This window comes from Aulostomus chinensis, chromosome 8 (genome assembly GCF_037954235.1).
Source record: "Aulostomus chinensis isolate RoL2024-O1b breed Wild chromosome 8, RoL_Achi_v1.0, whole genome shotgun sequence".
Lineage (NCBI taxonomy): Eukaryota > Metazoa > Chordata > Actinopteri > Syngnathiformes > Aulostomidae > Aulostomus > Aulostomus chinensis.
The window spans coordinates 11410259-11431110 of record NC_141327.1 but is presented as its reverse complement, the minus strand read 5'-3'; the positions used below and the strand labels follow the sequence as shown (position 1 = coordinate 11431110).

The window sequence follows — 20852 nt, the reverse complement described above, 5'->3', positions numbered from 1 at the left end:
ATAAATTGTCAGATGATGGTCCAAAGTGGAATGTAACGCCATATTTTAGTAAGGATTTTTGTCAGGAATTCAATGGTGTGTTTTTTTGAACGTGTGTGAGTTTTAGTTTAGACTTGAGAACCGTGTGTTTGAGAGTATGTCCTGTGAGAGGAGACAGCCTCCATATTGGTTTCCACTGTACGGGAAAAATGTGTCTCCAACTTTGAGGCCTTATAAAATCTAAACCGTTTGAGTTATATAAAAACTTTTAATAATTTTTGATCCTTAAAGTTTCCTGAGTCATGTATAAAATTTTGGTAGTGATACCATTAACTCCCAAGGAAGAGATAGCGTTTGTTGGGGGTGTGTAAATATATCACATTTTGACAGTTTTGTCCATATTGTGGACTTCCTGTTGGATTGAGGTTAGTGGTGTCAGCATATGATTTGTGCGTCTTGATGAGACGAATAAATTGGTGTTGGTCCCATGTGTACACGACAATCCTAGGAGCATTTATGGACAGAAACGTGTTTACGTCTCCCTAGGTGGCGCTAATGAGTTTTCAATTTTTGTTTTTTGATTGATTTTTGCCAGACCTGATTAGCGTGCAAAAATTTGGTGAGTTTTCGAGTGCATTTAGGTGGTCAGTTTTAGCATTAGTGTTTTGAGTGTGTTGACCAAACTCAATAGGGTCTTCGCCCCGAAGCCTCCAGGCTCAGGCCCTAATCACCACCCAACTCTGTGGAGATTGTAAGCCTCTATCAGCTCACTCAGCATGTTCAGATCAATCGTATCACTTTCAGCAACCTGATATCTAAATGCAGCAGGCCGCAATATCCACATTTTTGTTATTTCATTTTTGTTAGTTTTTAAAAGAGGTTCTGATTAATCCACTGCACTTACCAGCTGATGTACAACTTAATGTATCAGGAGAGGAGCTTTGTTAAGTAGGTGCGGAGCTTCTTGTTGCAACTCCACAGAGGCCAAAAATAAACGAATAAATATCAACCCCCCTGCAGTTCTTTTGTCAGATTTTCTTTAAGTGAAGAGGATAATGTGGATAATTAGCAAAAACAAGCAAGGGGACTGACGGCATCAGTAATTGAAGGAAAATTATTTTACTGGTTACAACTTCAGCTTGCAACTTTGTCATGCCACACTCTGTATTCATTGTTTTGCTCGATTCCCACAAGAAAAGACAAAGATAATTTAAACCAGACAAATCAGGGCCTCAGTATCGTTCACTACCAGGGAAGTAAATAGCATCAGCTAACAGAAAAGCTTCATCCTGTCAATGGAAGCGTGTTGAATTCAACAAAGGAGGAAAAAAAAAAATCCTGTTTTTTTCTCTGAATTTCAGGAATAGTTCACCCAAAAATGAAAACTCAATCTGTGTCTCCTCATCCTTCCGCTGATGAAGGGTCAGGTGACTTTTTATTAATTCCCAAAACACTGTTGAATTTTTCACAGTGGAGCTGTTGAAGTGAATGGGGACTATTTTTCAAATGTGAAAAAAAATCACGAGTTATAAGAGAGACATTTTTCAAAACAAAACGGCATGTGGAGGCTTCAGGATGACTAGATTACCTCAGACAAGCAGCATGAAGGCATTTTATGGTTATATTGTCCTTGTCCATACCAGGGTGTGGGTGTGTGCATCACAACTGCATGCAGAGTTTAGGAAATGTGCTTGTTGGGACCTCCAGCCTGTATCTATGGTAGAAGCCGACATTGGCAAAAATGCAAAATAAGTAGTGTAATGTTTGAAGTCTTGACGCAGTATTGTGACTTAGATGTCTTTACAAAAGTCTGAAGAGTTTGAACAGGTGTACTGTATGTCTCTGCAATAATTGCAAAATTTAACATGTTGTGTTTCATGGTTACTCTCTGTAACGTGGCAACTGCAATGTGACAACAACATTAATTTGTGACTCCTGTAAAAAAAGAAAAGTAGACATTGCGCTGATGCTATCAATTGCAAGTCCGACCACAACATGGGTTAAAACGTCAGATTGGAGCTGTAATGCAGAAAATAAGTCTGTGGCTGAAGTGTTGTTTGATATAAAATTACATAATTAAAAAATATGGACTCCGGCATCTGGCATGGAGTTAACTGGACTCAGATGGACAGACAGAGATTCCTTCCTGTAGTGGTAAAGATAGATTTCTTACATTTCAAAACTGTTCTCCATTCACTTCAATTGTTCAGGAGATTACAACAACACCCTGTCCTGTAAAACCTCGATCAGTACGAGAGTGAAGAGATAATAATGGAATTTTCATTTTTGATTGAACTATCCCTTTAACAAGATACACTTTTCATGATAAAAAGATCATGTGACTCTTTCCAGGAGTAGCCTATCCTGCTAATCAGTGACCTCCTTGAGCCTTTCCCTGTAACCTCAGTGTTGAACTACCATTATGCTGAGTCTGATTATTAGCCTTTTTTTTTAATGAAAAGCGCGATAAGTCAGAAAAAAAGGGCAGAATTGTTTCTCTTGTCCTCAGGTTGATGCCGATAGAGCATCAGCAGCATAGCTACAGCTTCTTAGTGCTGTATGCTACACATGACTTTCATAAAGCCTTCCTTGCTGTGGTAATACCATACACAACTGACATCCATTGGTAGGTTATTCTTTATTGATGAGAAACCCACATCATCTCACAACAGTACAGCCATGAGACTGCTGCATCTGTCCACAGTGGCGTTTCAAACAGGAACACGTCTCTTTATCCCTCACAACGCATTTGTGAAGAGTATGAGAGGCCTCGTAATTCCTCGTCTGACTGACAGTGGGAGAGAGAGGCCAGCTGCAGCATACAGATGTGTACAGGTAGGTATTATGTGTGGTTGCTGGTGTGCATCAGAATGAGCTCTCCCCTGATTGCCGGTATTGAGATAAATTTCAGGCTGCGTGCTTTTCGACCTGGGAGCTAATACCTTTTGACCCAACCTTGCACGCTGAACGTTCTCCTGTCACCAAATCAAAAACAACTGTTGGAGGCTTTGAGACAAATTGTCTCTGTGTGGTGTAATTACCTGCCATCTGTTGTAACTCAGTGAGTGTGTGTGCGTGTGTGTGTGTGTGTGTGTGTGTGTGTGTGTGTGTGTGTGTGTGTGTGTGTGCGCGCACGCACGCACACGCGTGCATGCATGTGTGACAGTGACTTAGTGTTGCATAGTGGGTGTGACTGAGAAAGGGATGTATGGATTGGGTTGTATTGGGTGTTTCTTCTTCTTTCAGTGGGTGTCTGTATGTGCATTCATGTCTACAAAGCAATCTAAGTTCAATTAGGGTTTTGTCTTGAGTGTAATTGAAGTGATGTGTGTCTCTGAAACTCCCATCAACAACGTCATGACATTGTTTCATTGCTTCCCTTTCTCCCTTCTCTCTCCTTTATCACTGCTGTCCCAGTCATTTGTTTTAAATCCACTGAAATGTGTGTGTGTTGGTGTCTGTCTTCAGAGTCGCAGATATAGTGTGAAGTTCCAAACTACTGTTGCATTGTTTCATCCCACATTAGAACAATAACATCAAGGTATGAAACCATATTTCTTATGAATATCAGTGGGGAAGAGTACTGATGCCAGCCGGAACGCATCCGTCAACCATTTAAATTGATGGATGTGGTTCTTATCCACTTTGTTCTGGATTCACATTCAAAGCAAACTGAGTGAATAAGAATTATATCCAAGACGAAACCAGGAAACTGCAGAGAAATGTCTTGAATCAATGGTTTGACTCCATTTGAATGAGGCATGAGTTAAAAAAAAATCCCAGTTCTGGGAATAATTAACTATTCACGTACTGCTTTCTGATCTCCGTTTTGACTCACATCTTTGAGGTAGCATACATTGGTATTAATGAGCCGGTGCTGTAGCTAACGTGTTCATCTCCTGGTTGACAAAGGATGGCTCCTCTGGAAGAGCTGGACAACACTGATTCCATCGTTAACACCCACCCCTTCATCCTCCTCATCCTCCTCATCCTCATCATTATCATCATCATCATCATCATCATCATCCTCATCACCAATTGACCAAAAATAAATATCTGAAAATCATGTCTGCTACAGCACACAACAACAATAATGATTTCTGAAAAATCGCCATAAAGCAAAGAAGAAAGTTTGGTCGACCTTAAAGATGTTGGACGCATCACAGAAATAAATCATGCCGCCAAAACACAAAAAATAATCCCAATAAATATTTATGCCTAGTTTTCATGCAGCTGGGTGCAAAAACAGAGTTTATTAATCTTTTTTCTGCTTTAAATTACAGATGGCAAAAACAAATTCAACTCTCAATTACTGCTGTCAGTGGGCAAAGTTGGGGTTAATGTAACATCCAGTAGACAATTCTAGGTTTATTGGTCTCTACTGTGGCCTGATAACAGCACTGAAAGATAAAACTGATGTTTTTGATGTGAGTGATACCATGAAGAGACTAATAATGACCTTCAGGGAGTGGCTGATGAAAGTTTATTTAATTAGAGGTTTTCAGCACCAGTATCAGAGATTAAGCCTGTGGTGTCTTGTGTTTCATTAAAAATAAATAAATAAGAGAGAAAAGTCACAAAAACCAACAATAATGCACTTTTAAACATGTGTTTACGTGGTGGGCAACAATGAAGTGCAACAACTCCTCTGATGTTTACATCATATCTTCTTAGTATTACGATCTTGTTGAACTTGCAACATCTTAGCAGCTACAAATTTCCATCCATCCATTCATTTTCTACTGCTTATTCCTGTTAGGGGTAGCGGGGGGGGGGGGGGGTCCTGGAGCCTATCCCGGCAGCTATGGGTGGGAGGCAGGGTTCACCCTGGACAGGTCACCAGTCCATCGCAGGGCCAACACAGAGACAGACAACCATTCACACTCACAGTCACACCTACAGTCAATTTAGAGTATCAATCAGCCTCGTCCTCTCTTGATGTCTTTGGACTGTGGGAGGAAGCTGGAGTACCAGAGAGAACCCACACAGGAACAGGGAGAACATGGAGACTCCACACAGAAAGATCCTGTGATGGTGTGAATATACTTATATACTATGAGCAGTTATCTGTTAGACACAAAACGAGCGCTGGGTTTGAGCTGAAAAACTCAGCCCACTTTGATCATTTGGCGAAACATTAAATAAAGAATTACTACTTCCTGTAGGTTGAGCCAAATGCCTCATCACTCCTGTCATGATGGATTACGCAGGTGCTTAAGGGTTAACCCCTGGAAACTTTAAAGCCCCCACACACATGCGCACACACACACACACACACACACACACACACACACACACACACACAAATTCAAGTATGTATACATAACTCAAGTGCAGGTTTCATGAGTGGAAACCTATCCTCAGCCTGAGATGGGATAGCAGTCTAACTTGCATTACCATCATGCTTTATTTTGAATTTTACACTTGTACATAGCGTCACCCCTGTTTTTGATTTGCTTAGCAAGGATTTATTTTTACTGAATTCCAAATGTTTCACATTCACAGCTCTGGCTAATTATTATGCTAATTCGTTCATGTAATCAGTCTGGTGGCATATCTATCGTGTTTTGGACTAAACCTGGATTATTTGAACCTTAAGGGTATTTGTAGGAGTTCAAAACTTCCCAGCTTTGTGAAGCATAAGTGACAGTGTGATTACCAAATATCTGATAAATGTTTCTCTAGTGGTACCTTGATATAATCTGAGCTCTGAGCTGCAACGCGTATGAGAATCCCAGACACGTCTCATCTCAAAACTGGCAGCTCCATTGTTTATCCCAGCAAAACATTTGACAGACGACAGAGAAATTTAAGACATGGTTTGGTCGCTTCATCTTTCAACTTTGAGCTTGACTGTTACAGTATCACGTATCCGCCGAAGCCTGTCCTCTTGAAGATGATCCCTGCAGTGCTCTAATTGTGCAATGCACAGCTGAATGTCAGGACGAGGACATTGAATCTCCTTTTTCACGACTGTTATGAGTGTGGAGTGAGTGTGTGAGTGTCTCTGTATGCAGATGAAGACGTGCCATCCCAGAAACCGGACAAGTGCCAAGCCTGGGCCGTGATAGGCTGGAGGTCAGAGCCAATCAGAACCAGCCAAGTATAAGAAACGCAAGATGGCTCATACCAGAGAGAGAGAGAGGGAGAGAGAGAGAGACAGCAGGCAGACACCACCTATCCTCCTCATCTTCCAACTGGCCACGTTTTTGTGTGATAAGTCACAAAATATTAGGAGATTGTGCTCTTGTGTGTGTATGAGCAGTAAGGGTGGGCTGCCTTTTTGTTTTAACCAGTTTTCTCTTGTTTTTTTGGTTAGTTAGAGAAAGGTAAGAAGATTGTATTTTTGTGTGAGTTCACGGGTAGGTAAGGTATTTTGTTTATAGCTAAGACTCGTTTTGTTTGTTGTTTTCAGCCTAGGTCCACCCCGAAGCCCTAGTGCTCGCTTTTCGTTATTCCCCTTGTCCTGTATATATTGTAAAGGGACAATTTGTAAATAAATCACCTGCGTTATTTGTGTTCACCAAAAAAATTGTTAGTTGTGGCTACTTGGGACACGGGGAAGATGGGTCCAATTCACGTTACGCTCCAGAACCCCTAGACTGGGGCGTAACAACGACCCTCACCAGGAATATGAGAGAGAAGCAGGCTGGACGGACAATAACGCCCAGAAATAGGACCTTTCATCTGCTAACCTGCATGGAATCATACTCAATTTATGAGAGCTTCACCAGGCGTCAGATTAATGGATTGACATCTCAAGATCCAGACAAAAGTGTACCTGACAAAAAGGTATCTGACAGAATTTGGCAGCTTTTTGCGACAGTCACTGGAACCCGAGTAAACTGTGACAGCTACGTCAGGAGAAATTGCAGCTTTAAGATCAACGTCTTCAACAGTTCTCACAGAATGATGATTGTATTTTTACATGTTGTTTTGACTACTGATGGAGTGAATAACTAAGTTTAATAACCCTCTTTCATTTGCCTCCATGAACGATCACCACAAACATCAAATCAATCCCACAGCTTACAAGAACTTTCACGACATTATGCAGGATCGTCACTTGACACATGTTTACATCTGGGAATAAGCAAGCAACTTTGGTCTGTCAGATGGTCGGATGGGGATTAATGATTCTCGATATATGAGCCATTTCTCTGGAAGGGTAACGAAGGTCAGCACCATCAGAAAAATGTGTGTGTGTGTGTGTGTGTGTGTGTGTGTGTGTGTGTGTGTGTGTGTGTGTGTGTGTGTGTGTGTCGTGGCTGTCAGACGGTCAGACTGGATGGGGAGGATGTAAATATTGAGGATGTACACATTGTGTGTTTAAAGGCATCAAAAAAAAGAAGCCCAAACTCTCTTTTTTCATTCAGTATTTTAGGTAACATTGTTGATTGAACAATGTGTTAAACATTCAGTATAGAACAACAATTGATATAATGTGGGGGGGGGGGGTACTCCAGCTTCCTCCCACAGTCCAAAGACGACCCCCCCCCCCCCCCCGCAACACCCAATAGGATAAGCAGAAGAAAATGGATGGATTGTTTTTCTACTTCTTTAGTTTTTAATTGCTGTGATAGAGAATCTGAATTCCTTTTCAAAAACCAGGAAAGACAGATTAGAAAATCTGGATTTTTGAAAATGGAATTTTTAAGTAACCAGATTAGATTTATAGCAAGTAGTGATTAGCTTGGTTGAATCTTTAATTGAGACATCCAGTATTTTCTGTATAGGGACAAGAAAAGTGCAGAGCTTCTCCTTGTATCTCCTCCTCCTCAGCTCGCATTCATCTGTGCTTGGTGCTTCCTGTTCTTCCTCCTCCTGATCTCAATCAACTCTTCATCGCCTCTATCCACTCCAGTCAACACCCCTCCCATCATCATCTTCTCTCTATTGCACTCAACAGCCTCTCAATTCTTTGAGTTTGAGTGTCTTTCTGGTGTGATGGAATTCCATCCACCTCTGTGTTCAAGGACCCCTGTTAGCCTGCCCCGTGTTCCAGACATCACATCATCCGCACAAGCTTGTCAATCCAAAGACTGATCAATCGCCCCCCCCCCCCCCCCCATTCTTGCTGGTGGGGGCTTCTAGGCAGCTGGTGAACAGCTTTCTAGCCTTTGACACTGTTTGTGATCAAGATCTGTTTAAGTGTCCCAGTTGTTTTGTATTTATTCATTTTCAGTGGAGATTAATTTATGTCTTTACTGTGCAATCATAAAATAGATCCGGGAGAAAAATCTTGCAAACCAAATTTGTAATCACAGGATAGAATTGTAAACCGGATAAACCCACTGTGCAATCATGTTTTATTGGAAGTAAAACAACTATAATTTTTATCCAAGTTTTATTTGAAAAATGAAAAAAAAAACTTTGCTTGTGGTTCAAAATTTTTTATTTTTGCCGTTCTAAACTGTTTATTTCCCCTCACCCGGGGCTATTTTTTGTGTCTGTGTGTGTGTGTGTTTTTGTTATGCAATCAAACAGAACAGGTTTGAGAGCGAAACCTTCCCACACTGCAATCATTTGTTCAACATTGCAAGTCAAACTGATTGGAGATCATCTTATAGTTTTGTTTGCGATCAAAATCATTTGGTTAGCAAGCCTGTGGTTCACAAAAATTGTGCTTGTGAATTTAAAGCAGTAACTGGCTACTCTGTGACGGTACTTGAACTATAAGACAGCTTGACCCTGACTCCACGACTCAAAAAAAATACATCCATAATTTCCAGACTTTTCTTCAGTTACACAGACATTGCAATTATAGCGATTACAGCGATATGATCATGATCAAATCTGTTATTGTTGGCTAAATATGGCAGTTGTATCATGAGTCCGATTCTCACGCGTGATTTAAAAAAACTTAAAACTAATTATGTGAATACAACAAATCAGAACATCTAAAACGTTACAATAAACGAATTCTCGCTGTCCAAGTATCGTTGAGATTGAGAATTACGAAAACTGAATTGATTGCTGGAAAATGAACATCGTTACAAGGACTGGTTGCATATTTTCCGTACCTCAATAAAACGAGTGAATATAATCAGTGTACGGTTGTTTCATGTTTTCACACTTTTGCATTCCCTCAGGTGGGACTGACTTCACCCAACTGCCGCTCTTATTGTCCCGTTTCAGTCTGTGGCTCATAAATACAGGATTAACTGCATGCACGTATTTCAAGAATGGGATGATGTGAGACTGTGATGAAAGTCATCCCCACCTATTCTCCTGGTGCTATTCAGTCAGAAGATATTTAATGCCGTTCTTCAAGTGGACGAGTTCTCTGATGCAAACGTGGAAACGCTGAGAGAAGCTGGGGCCTTGGAGAGTTTGATAAAAGCCACCCTTTGAATATTTAAATTCATGTTTGAAAATGGTCAGAGTGTAATCATGCAGGTATCGTGATGGGGGGCAGCAAGGTACAAGGAAAGAGGGGAAAATGAAAGCTGTAAATGGGAGGTGTTCCTCTGCTGCTGCTGCGATTCGCACATTAACGGTAACATGTTTATTCTTGTGTATTGAGGGAACCTTTGTATCAATCCCTCAAAAAATCTTGGGTATTGTTAATTTTCATTAAATTTTTAAGAAATAAAATCCCTACAACCACATTGATCAGTGTTATTGCATTTAATTTATTTTATTTAAATTTTCCCACAACCCCATAATCAATCCATCCATCCATTTTCTACTGCTTATCCTGTTAAGGGTTGTGGGGGGCTGGAGCCTATCCCAGTGGCTACAGGCAAGAGGCGGGGTTCACCCTGGACAGGTCACCAGTCCATGACAGGGCCACCACATAGAGACAGACAACCATTCACACTCACAGTCACACCTACGGTCAATTTAGAGTATCAATCAGCCTCGTCCTCTCTTGATGTCTTTGGACTGTGGGAGGAAGCTGGAGTACCAGAGAGAACCCACACAGGAACAGGGAGAACATGCAAACAGGGAGTGCCTTTTTCCCTCAATATTGAGAGATTAATTTGGATGATGCAGGGCCTGCACACACACAAAAAAGGAAGTATTAATTTTTCATTTCAGTTAAGCAAATTCTTGGTTTTTTTTTCTTTTTAAATTTAAAAACAAATACACACAAACCCCAAACACTGCTCTCTCATGTAACATTTAACACAGGATAGGACATTTTACATTTATTCAAGATCAACAATCTTCCAAAAAATACACAAACAAATCAAAACACAAAGAGCAGATTTCCATTTTCTTGTTGGTCACTTCCAGTCAGGTTTTGTTTTGGAGACCAGGAACTGACCTCTGAAGTTGTTAGTGAGGCTTGAGCTGCGAAGTTACTTTTTCCTTTAATTTGTCAACCATTAGTTTGCGTTAGAGATGTAGGGAATGTCTGCCTTTCTGAGGTCCAGGACATCCTGACGCACAGAGCACAGCCTGGGTGAAGCTGCCCTCTCATAAAAAGGATCCCGTTTTCTGGATGAAGTGACGGAGATGCTCAAAATAAGCAAGTTTTGTTTGTTTTCACAAAAAATATTGGTCAGACCTCGAAAAGGTACAGACACGCAGCAATAGTAACTTTTCTACCCAGGCCGCCCACCATCTGAAGGGTGGACTCATTGTCTAATTAAATACTGGCGTCGTCAACACTGAGGTCTCTCACAGATGTTGCGAGGATCTTAGTCTCGGGGTTTTTTTTTCAACAGCATCATCATGCATTTCTGATTCCGCATGTTTTACTTGAAAGCCGTAGCGGTAGAAGTCTCCCCACTCTGGTCTGGAATCAGTGTCCAGAGGAACAAACCTGCTCGGTGACCGCAGCACCAAAGATCCGGGAGTCCCTCTGCGAGAGGAGGATGTCACGTCTCAGCGCGGTGACGGGTCTCTGTCCGGCCGACGCAGACGCGTCTTCCGTCTATCAGGTTGAGTTCCGCCCATGAGATTAATCAGAACGTCGTTGAAAACTTTTTAGATTCGCTAACCAAAAAATTTCAAAATTGCAAGCACAAGTTTCTGACTCACAATTTCAAATGCAAAACAAAACAAAACAAAGAAACAACAACAACTATATTTTATAATCACAAACTCATTTTCACCTGCAATTTTTTAAAAAGTATTACTGAGACGGACGGTCTGATTACAAATCTATTTTACGAATGTAATTTTGAAACTTGTATTCTCAAACGTGTTTCATTTCATTGCATAATGAAATATACAAATGAACTTCCTTAATTTTCCAGCGATTCCGAGCACACTCGAATCCACCACCGTGCACAGCACTTCTCTTCATGTTGTTTGATCAGAATAATAAAAAAAAAAGTCACAGATTAACAGTTAAATATTAACTGAGTTTGGAGGAAGAATACCGAGGAAAGAACAGAAAACACCTAATTATAAAACAGTAAATGGTTTGGGATTAAAGCTCAAAGACAATGTTGATGTAATAATTTGAACAACTTTTGATAAGACAAATTTGATTAGACTGAATCAAGACTGGTGGCACGGTGATGCAGTGGTCAGCGCTGTCGCCTCACAGCAAGAAGGTTCTGAGTTAGAGCCATGGCACAGGATCTTTCTGTGTGGAGTCTGCATGTTCTCCCTGTTCCTGTGTGGGTTCTCTCTGGTACTCCAGCTTCCTCCCACAGTCCAAAGACATCAAGAGAGGACGAGGCTGACTGATACTCTAAATTGACCGTAGGTGTGACTGTGAGTGTGAATGGTTGTCTGTCTGTATGTGTTGGTCCTGTGATGGACTGGTGACTTTTTCCAGGGTAAACCCTGCCTCTCGCCCTAGCAGCTGGGCTAGGCTCCAGCCCCCCCCCCCCCCCGATCCCCCGATGTGTGGTGTTAGTATTTGTTTGTTTGTGTTTACACTGCAGGTTGTTATTTTTCTTGTCTTCATGCTGCAGAGTGGAGCCCCTTTGTAATAAAGAATCAATGACCCCTGGTCGTGCTCCCACCTCTTTCTACAACAAGGTACTGTAGTGCCCTGGTTCATGATGGTAAAATCCTTTTTTTATCAGAGCCAATAAATATGCTGAATAAAACCTGAATCATCTCTGTTTCTTTGAAATTAAGTCAGGAGGACAACGCTGACTTCCATGAGTCAGAAAGGAAAAAAAAAATTCATTGACTTAGGTAAAGACAGCCACATTTAGGAGTTAGCACTGGAGTATTAGAGGGTTTTTTTTGGTTTGTTTTTACAAAATAAATCAAAATGCATGGCGGGACACAAACATTAAATGACACTGAGATTTATGTATTATTTGGGTTGTTCAGCTACTGAAAATGTATATTGGAGACATTTTCCCCGACAAGGTTCTTTTTTCTTTTACCTTGAGCTTTGACATGTATCATGATATTAACAGACCATCAAGGTGAACTACCTAATAACTGCTTGACCCTTTTAGACTGACTGATGCAAAGCAAATCCCAATGGACTCAGCAGCTGGAGAACTTTTACCTTCTTGCATGCTGGACTTTGAGTCAGGTTCATTTAGTCCTGTTCAGCTCGTTATTTCAGCTCAGCTCATTATTCATCATGATGGTATCAGCTCATCAGAATTATTTTATTTTTTTTGATTTGGAAACATACCTGCAAGAGAGCTGTAATTTATAACAATCCGAGCTGAACATACTGACATGCATATTCAAACTCTAGAGTTAAAACCTTTATTCTGAAAAAATCTACCGGAAGTCATCGTGTATATCCAGCCTAGTTGGATAGAAATATATCGGGAGCGCAGAGCCGCGGCATCGGCACATTCTGCCTCATCCAGCGGCGCACTTCAGTTCGGCGAGGCACGAGATTTCCCTCTGACTGTACAGACAGACGACGGGGAAAAAAACAAAAACAAAAAGAGGAAGGCAACTCTAGAAGAAGAGTTTGACGCCCCAGGTTTATCTTTTCTTTCTTTCTTTCTCGTCCTATTCGGACACGGTTATGCGTCCTGGTGGCTGTGCGTCCTGGACTGTACCTGCGGCGATGGGTCGGAGCGGGAGATGAACAACGGGTGCTGTGTGGGTGCCAGGGACGCACAAGGAGGTCTGCACGCACAGGTAAGGTGGATTTGTTGATACCTGCTCCCTTCACCTGGGTTCTCCAACTGATTGATCATTGGTTCTATGTTGCTCTCTACGCGTGTGCGCGAAATATTGTTGTTATTCGGTTTAAGAACACAAATTATTTTTTCATCAGCTCCAATATTTGCACGCGCGCGCGTGTGTGTGCCTGACTACGGTGAAGGAATTCCTGAACAAGTTGCTGTTCTTGAGCTATTCTTTTGCCACTGTCAATAAAAGACATCTGTCCTGTCCTAATCTGCACAGCAGCTTGTCTTCAACGGTTGTCTCATCTTTGTATCTACTTCCTGTGGTGTTCATGTTAATCTGTCTTGTTGATGTGCCGGACAGATGTTTTTGTGGTAATTTGCCGGTTCATCTCGATGATGGTGAAACAGTGGATGAATCAGAAATGCTGCTGCTGATGTTGCATGCAGGGTTGCAGTCTGCTTTGTAGATGTGACCACTTGCATTCTATTTCTGTGGCTTTTGACTAATTATTAGTTATTATTCCATGTTCTGTACTTTCATATTACATACAAAGACAAACTTGTTGGAAAATGCTGATTTTAGTTGTCCTTTTGACAAAAACATACTGTCTTGTGTCAAGATAGCAAAAGTAATACTGTTAATACTGTACGATAACACGAAGACTACAGGGCTGTCTGCCATTTCAAAAGCTGCATTGGGATGTTACCTGTATGTCCTTTCTGGGCACCACATTCATAGCCAGCTTTGACTTGCGTTATTGTCCCTGACCTTTTGTAAGATGTCTTTTGCCTGAAAATGCATTGAGAGGATCTGATGTGAGCGGCCGCTACTGAAGCCTGCCCTGAAAGTGTATTAAAGTCATTTTGTGGTTGGCAAAAGCAAAAACCAAGTTGGTCACCAGTGTACTCCTTAGCACCAAGTGTGTGCTCTTGTTTCCTCACAATTTCTGAAAACACGACTGCCCTTTCTTGTCCTCAGGTGTCTTCCATCCCCTCTGTGTTTTCCTTCATTCTCTTGGTGACATCCTCCATTGATCTGACCTCTCTTTTGTATGATGGCCAGAGAGTTGATTTGCCTGGTCAGGTTGGCCCGGCGTACCTGGTGGGGGCTTTTACAAAGGATATTTATTATTCACTGTGGTCTTAAAACATGGAAGCAGACAAAGTGAGCAAATGTATTTTTTCCATTAACTTCCTCCTGACAATATCCATTGGAGGGTTTTTTTCTAGTTTTTTTTTTTTTAAATCAATAAAAAGACAAAGGTAAAGAGATGCTGTGACCCAAAACTGGGCGAGCGTCATTGAGCAGCGGGGTGGAATGAGCCTGTGGTGACATTGCTGGACTGGCTTTGATCTGTGACTTATGCTCCAATATTTTACTGAGCTTTTCTTTAATGAAACAGTAACATTTTTGTGTCGGAATGAGGAGAAGTCCCCCCCCCCACTATCAAATAAAATCAAATTTGATTTGTGCAGCCTGAAATCGCAACTCGTCCTGAGGGGCTTTACAATCTTTACAGGCCACTGTATGACCACTGAGTCAAGAAAAACTCTCTTATATTCATGTGAGGAGGGATTCCTCTGGTGCAGTAGATGCCGCAAGCACAGAGCAAATCAGCAGAGTCACAAAATATAAAACATTCCACGATAAACACTCTGATACATGTGAAGTATAAAATGACTGTTGGATCCCGACCGGGGCCTTACAAGCTCCTCTTCAGTGACTGGGCACCAGACAGGAGAAAGGAAATATCAAAGAAGGTTAGAAGAGAAAAGCAAAATAAATATACCACCTGAGACACGTGCACAAAGTAGATAAATTGATAGTGACAAACGTAAGCGACAGCTTGTGGATCCAAGAGAGAGCTGACATCAAAGCACTCTCTAATTGTACGAGCGACAAAAGTGACTGGTGCAGTCAGTGAAAAACGCATACACTGTCTTCTTGTAATGAACGGTGTCTGAATGAAACGGACCAGCGGCAGCGCTTCATGCTCCCCCAGCAGCAGGACACAAGTATCCTCCGCTCACATTTCCCCTCATGACCTCACTAACCGCATCTAAACGTGAAACTCTTCAGTGACAACAAGCTGACTTTCCTGCGTGGGCTGAAAGACAAAAGGTAGAATTAAGGTTTGCATGGTTTGCATTTACGTTCATATGAGAATAATTCCATCCTGCTCTCACCTGGTCTGCACTGCAACAGCGGTGCTCCTTGCAGTCACAGAAACCAATGACAGGGTCCTTGGGGAAGAACCGAGTTCCCAAAGTTTATGCGACATGAAGGCAGCTGGTTCCTCTTCAGGAACCTACCACAGTACAGAACGGAACATTTGACATGAAAATGTCATGTTGAGTAAGGAAAGTTACTCCAGCTGGCTAACGGGGAGGTGTAAAATGTATATTTTGACATGTATATCTTAAGAAAATAACCATAAAATGTAGAAGAAAATGCAGTGAACATATTAGGATGCAGGGCATTTGCGGAGTGACAAAAAAAAATGCTTGAGGAATTTTTGACGAGAACACTCCACAGGAGATGGATTCTTGAACATCTTGAGCCAAACTGTTTCAGGCAGTGTGATAAAGTGTCATTAAACTCGCTGCAAGACCCTCAGACCTGGCTTTTTGATGTTCCCGATTGATCCGATCAAGGACGTATTGAGATCTGATGACTGATCCGGTGGTCACATTCTATTATCAGTGTGAAGGCAAATCCCCTTTATTTGATGTGTGCCAGTCCATCTCCATTTAAACACTTAATTGCAGCATGTAATGAATTTTACCAAAAAACACTGAAAATATTGAAACATGGTCCTGGGTGAGGACGTGGCACGGTGGTGCAGTGGTCAGCACTGTGGCCTCACAGCAAGAAGGTTCTGGGTTCGAGTCCCGGCTCCATCACAGGATCTTTCTGTGTGGAGTCTCCATGTTCTCCCTGTTCCTGTGTGGGTTCTCTCTGGTACTCCAGCTTCCTCCCACAGTCCAAAGACATCAAGAGAGGACGAGGCTGATTGATACTCTAAATTGACTGCAGGTGTGACTGTGAGTGTGAATGGTTGTCTGTCTCTATGTGTTGGTCCTGTGATGGACTGGTGACCTGTCCAGGGTGAACCCCACCTCTCACCTGTAGTTGCTGGGATAGGCTCCACACCCCGTGACCCTTAACAGGCTAAGCGGTAGAAGAATAGATGGATTGGTCTCAGGTGATCTGTTTTTTTCCCCTGGAATTAGAATAGACAAAACTGGAATTGTTTTGATTTTTCTTTTTCTTTCAATTTCCCATTGTTGGCACCCTGAAGATATTGTTTGGGTCGATTGTAATCACAGTGCTACTGTGGTTTTCTCCTCAAGAGTTACAGCAACAAAAAAAAAGTGAAAAAGGTTTCAAGTGAAATGATAGAAAGATTATAGAACTGATGTTTTACCAACAATTTGACTATGACCAGAATATAATTACTCTATTTTTTCTGCCAAACAATGCCTTTTGAAGCGACTAATGAATGAATGAATGATTCTTCCCATGTACCTCTAACTAGTCAGACACGAGATGGGGCAAAAGCACATTGCTTTTATTTTCAATCAATCTGACTTTATTTATGTAGCGCTCTTCATACGAATAAAATGTAACAAAAGGAGCTTGACACGTTTTCCCTGAAGGGCTAGGTTTTACAGTAAGTTTGCTCTTGAGAATCTCTGCTGCCGTTCGGTCTTCAGACAGGCAGTTTCACAAACAGGGGTCTCAGTAATGAAAGGACTAACTTTTGAGATCATTAAAAGGTCTCTGCTAGAGGACCCCAGGGTTCCCGAGAGAAAAGAAAATCTGATAAATAGCTTGAACGAAGACCATTAAGAGCTCTCAAAACCCATAAAATGTAGCAACTTCAAAATGGGAGTGATGCGAGCTCTCCTTTTGGTCCTCGTCAGCACGCGTGCAGCTGAGTTTTGCAGTAATTGCAATTAAGAGTTATTCTAGGTATCCATTTTAGGAAGACCAGAATGTAGAGCACTGCGGTAGCTAATCTATTTATATTATAATATATACTGTATATATTAATGTCTCTGTCTTGCTTGAGAGAGAAATGGCCAAACACTAGCATTATTCTGAAGATAGTAGAATGCTTTTTTGGTTATGGTTCTGATATGTGGTTCAAAACTAAAATCTGAATCAAAGATGAGACCAACGTTCTTCGTTTGTTTCTTCTTGTTCTCCCTCTGAGCTTTAGGACCAATAATTAAGACAACAGTGGACAATAAAATATCAACACATGGATAAATAAAGTTTTCTGAATCTAAATCTAAAAAGTTTGGACACACTTTCTCCTTTAATGATTTGTCTTATTTTTATGACTACTTACAATGTCGATTCTCACTGAAGGCATCAAAACTATGAACGAACAAACCGGATGGGATGGCGTGTCGCTGCCAGATGCTCTGGTAGCCATGTTGGTTCAGTGTGCCTTCAGTTTTTAATAAATCTGCTGTCACCAGCAAAGCACCCCCACGCTATCACTCCTCCCCTCCCTGCTTCATGGTGGGAACCATGCTTGTAGAGAACACCCGTTCACCTTTTCTGCATCACACAAAGACACAGCAGGTGGAACCAAAGGTCTCAAATTTGGACTCATCAGACCACAGCCCAGATTTCCACTGGTCTAACATCCATTCCTTGTGTTTCTTGGCCCAAACAAATCTCTTCTCCTTGTTGCTTTTTCCTTAGCAGTGGTTTCTTAGCTGCTATTCCAGCATAAAGGCCTGATTGGTGCAGTCTCCTCTGAACAGTTGATGTAGAGATGTGTCTGCTACTAGAACTCTGTGTGGCATTGATCTGGGCTCTAAACTGAGGTGCTGGTGACTTGTGATGTCTGAGGCTGGTGACTCAGATGAACTTATCCTCAGCAGCAGAGGAGTCTCTTGAGAAGGCCAAAGGTTTGCAGCGCTGTCAACACGGCCAAGGGTGGCGACTTCGAGGAATCTGAAATATAAAACATATTTACAGTTATTTAACATTTTTTCTTTGTTACTTAATTCCATACACCTTGCTTCATACATTTGATGTCTTCAGTATGTATCTACAATGTAGAAAGTAGTAAAAGTAAAGAAAAAACATTGAATGAGAAGGTGTGTCCAAACTTTTAACTGGAAATATATATAAACGATTGAGAAAACTCCCATCTGTAGAGAGTAATTCACAATATTCAGTACATCTTCATCTACAAAGCCACAAAGTGATTTAAAAAGGATGTGGGGATGGGGTTGTAGCGTTGAAACTACCTCTCCCAAAGTAAGGTGAAAGTTTACGGAATGTATGTTTTTGGAATAAAGGCCGCACAAATCTATTATATTTCATCAGCCGGAAAAATCATCGTCATTTAAATAAAGCAGAGTAACTCAGAAAAAACATCATCATAACGCATAAATCAGGATATTAACAAGAGTTATCCAATCAATCAGGATAACTGCTCCATGTTAGATGGTTAGTTCATGCATGATAATCACCAATTCATTCTTCCTCCATCTTCTCTCTGAAATGTGGCATTTTCTCTTAAGCCATGTGATTTCTGAACATCTTCAGGAAGATGTATGCAGTATCTGGGGTTGACCCCTAGTTTATCTACAATAAAATCACGAGAGGAAGTTTAAAAAGTCTGCAGGTGTGCCATGTAAAAGCTAAATAACATTTTGTAGCCACTGCAGCAGCAAGAGAACGTTTCCTGACAGTTCATTCTGGAAGATTTTGTTGGATAAAAAAAAAGAAGACACAGAAGTGGTCAGAGATGTCTTCATCCACAACAGAAGGAATATGTGCCGACAGACCAGAGGTTACTATACTGTACTATAAGGTCTAAGTCTGGGCCTTTGTTATGAGCAGGCTGGGTGGTGTGCTGGATAAAATTCACACAACGAAGCAAATTCAAAAATACATACCACTAAGATTCTGATTGTTGACATACAAATTAAAATCACATAAAATAATGATTCTGTTGTAATTGGTGTCAATGACTGAGAGTCATTAAAAAAAGAGATAAAAAAGAGGCATTGTTTGGGTGGCCTGTAAACACACAAAATGGGGGGGGGGGGTCTGCTAAAAACAATGGAACTGTATTCAAAAGCTGTGTGTTCATCAAATGTAATGTGTTTAAAACCTAGTGATGCAGAGAGAATGGTACCCCCAGCGTTTTTATCTGTCCTAGTTCCAAATGATAAACTGGGGTTTGGTGGGGAGGCTTCGATGAGAGTTGCTTCTCCAGCACTATTAAGCCACGTTCCAGACATACGGTCAATATAACTATTCAAAATCAAGTCACTAATAACAAAAGTTTTGTGTTCAAGAAATCGAACACTTTAAAAGTGCCATTTTCCGAGTCACTGTTGAGGTTTTCATATGTTGCGGGCTGGCGTGTATGCAGGGAGCTGAGGCAGTTAAAATTCACTCCATTGTTTTGTTTGCTGTTCTGTCAGCTTGTAAATTTTTGTACTCATCTTTGGAACCTTAAGAAAGACATTGGTTGTTGTTTTTTTGGGGGGGGGGGGGGGGGTCAACAATTAGACACTGGCTTTGGTCATTTCCAACGTCATCTTCATTAAATCTTATTCAAACCACTTCTAAATTTCAATTATTCACCTGGTTTGCCCAGTAAAGGCTAAGGCTCACCCCTAACACAACACTTTTTCATGTTGAATTAAATGAATGGATGAATGTACAGAATTGGCAGCAGTTCCTGAATGAACTCCAGTCTCTGCAGCTTAATTCTATGTTTCGAATGCAGATATTCATTAATGCATTCCACAAGAAGAGGAATGTAAATACGCGTGAACATTTCAGCGCTCACTCAAACAGCTGGTGATCTTTTTTAAAAGGACTGGATTTTATCAGTGCCGTCTTAGAGGGAAAATAACAAGACACTTGTTCCTTGTATAACATACACAAATTTGCATAAAAGCCATGTATAGAGGAATATGTTCCACTGCAATGTAGAACATATTCTGGGCTGATCCTGACATGAAGATGCTGTGAACAGGAGGACGGTGTCTGTAGAAGCCAGTCTGACATGATTCACAGATGTTTTCCATTGTAGCTTCTGTTTGATCCTGTTGTTATTTATTCATTAGGTCTAGCAGCAGCATGGGGGGGGGGGGGGGGTCATGCAGGGTGGTTGCATTGACACATGTATGAACAGCAAATAATACATTCATTGTTAGTTGTGTGTTTTGATTATAGATTCTCACTTTATTTTTATTTTAGCATCCAGAAGTCCCGGCATGCATCCCCAAATCTTTTCTGTTTCATTTCACATTTCCTCAGATACTGCAAAATTCCACATGATGACATTCTAAACTTCAACCCTAAGCCAGGAGGATATTTTGGTCATTGTGATAAGGACGGTGTTGGAAAAAAAATTGTGTCTGAGGTTAGAAGAGAAGAGTAACTGTCACCTGAAGTGCAGCATGTCCAAGGGTGTGCCGCTCATGCACATTTGTGTGTGTTTTTTATGCATGCATGTTGAGAAGTCTGCTCTATAAACACAATTGTCTATTTAATCAACACCGACTCAAACTGGTTTGTGACGCATGCAGAGTTCACACACACACACACACACACACACACACACACACACACACACACACACACACACACACACACTCACAGAGGAGCAAATTGCCCCTGCCTGGTTAAACAGATACATTCTATCCATCTATCACATTAATGAATCCCCTTAGTCTGATGCTGATGTGGTCAAATACACGGCTGTGGCAAAGGAAGGCAGGGAGAAAAAGGGAAACTTTGTTCTTTTTTCAATGGACCCATACTTTTGACTTTCCATCAAAGTGAATGATGATGGAAATAGT

The 20852-nt window shown here is 41.2% G+C and overlaps 1 protein-coding gene across 1 annotated transcript in view; it reads left to right on the top strand.

Moving 5' to 3' along the window:
- Positions 1-12727: 12727 nt before the first annotated feature.
- gcgrb (glucagon receptor b) overlaps positions 12728-20852 on the top strand; it is a 52740-nt gene continuing 44615 nt past the window's right edge. Inside the window, exon 1 of the mRNA XM_086210918.1 lies at positions 12728-13008. The gene's annotated coding sequence lies outside the window, so the exon portion shown is untranslated. The remainder of the gene's footprint in view (positions 13009-20852) is intronic.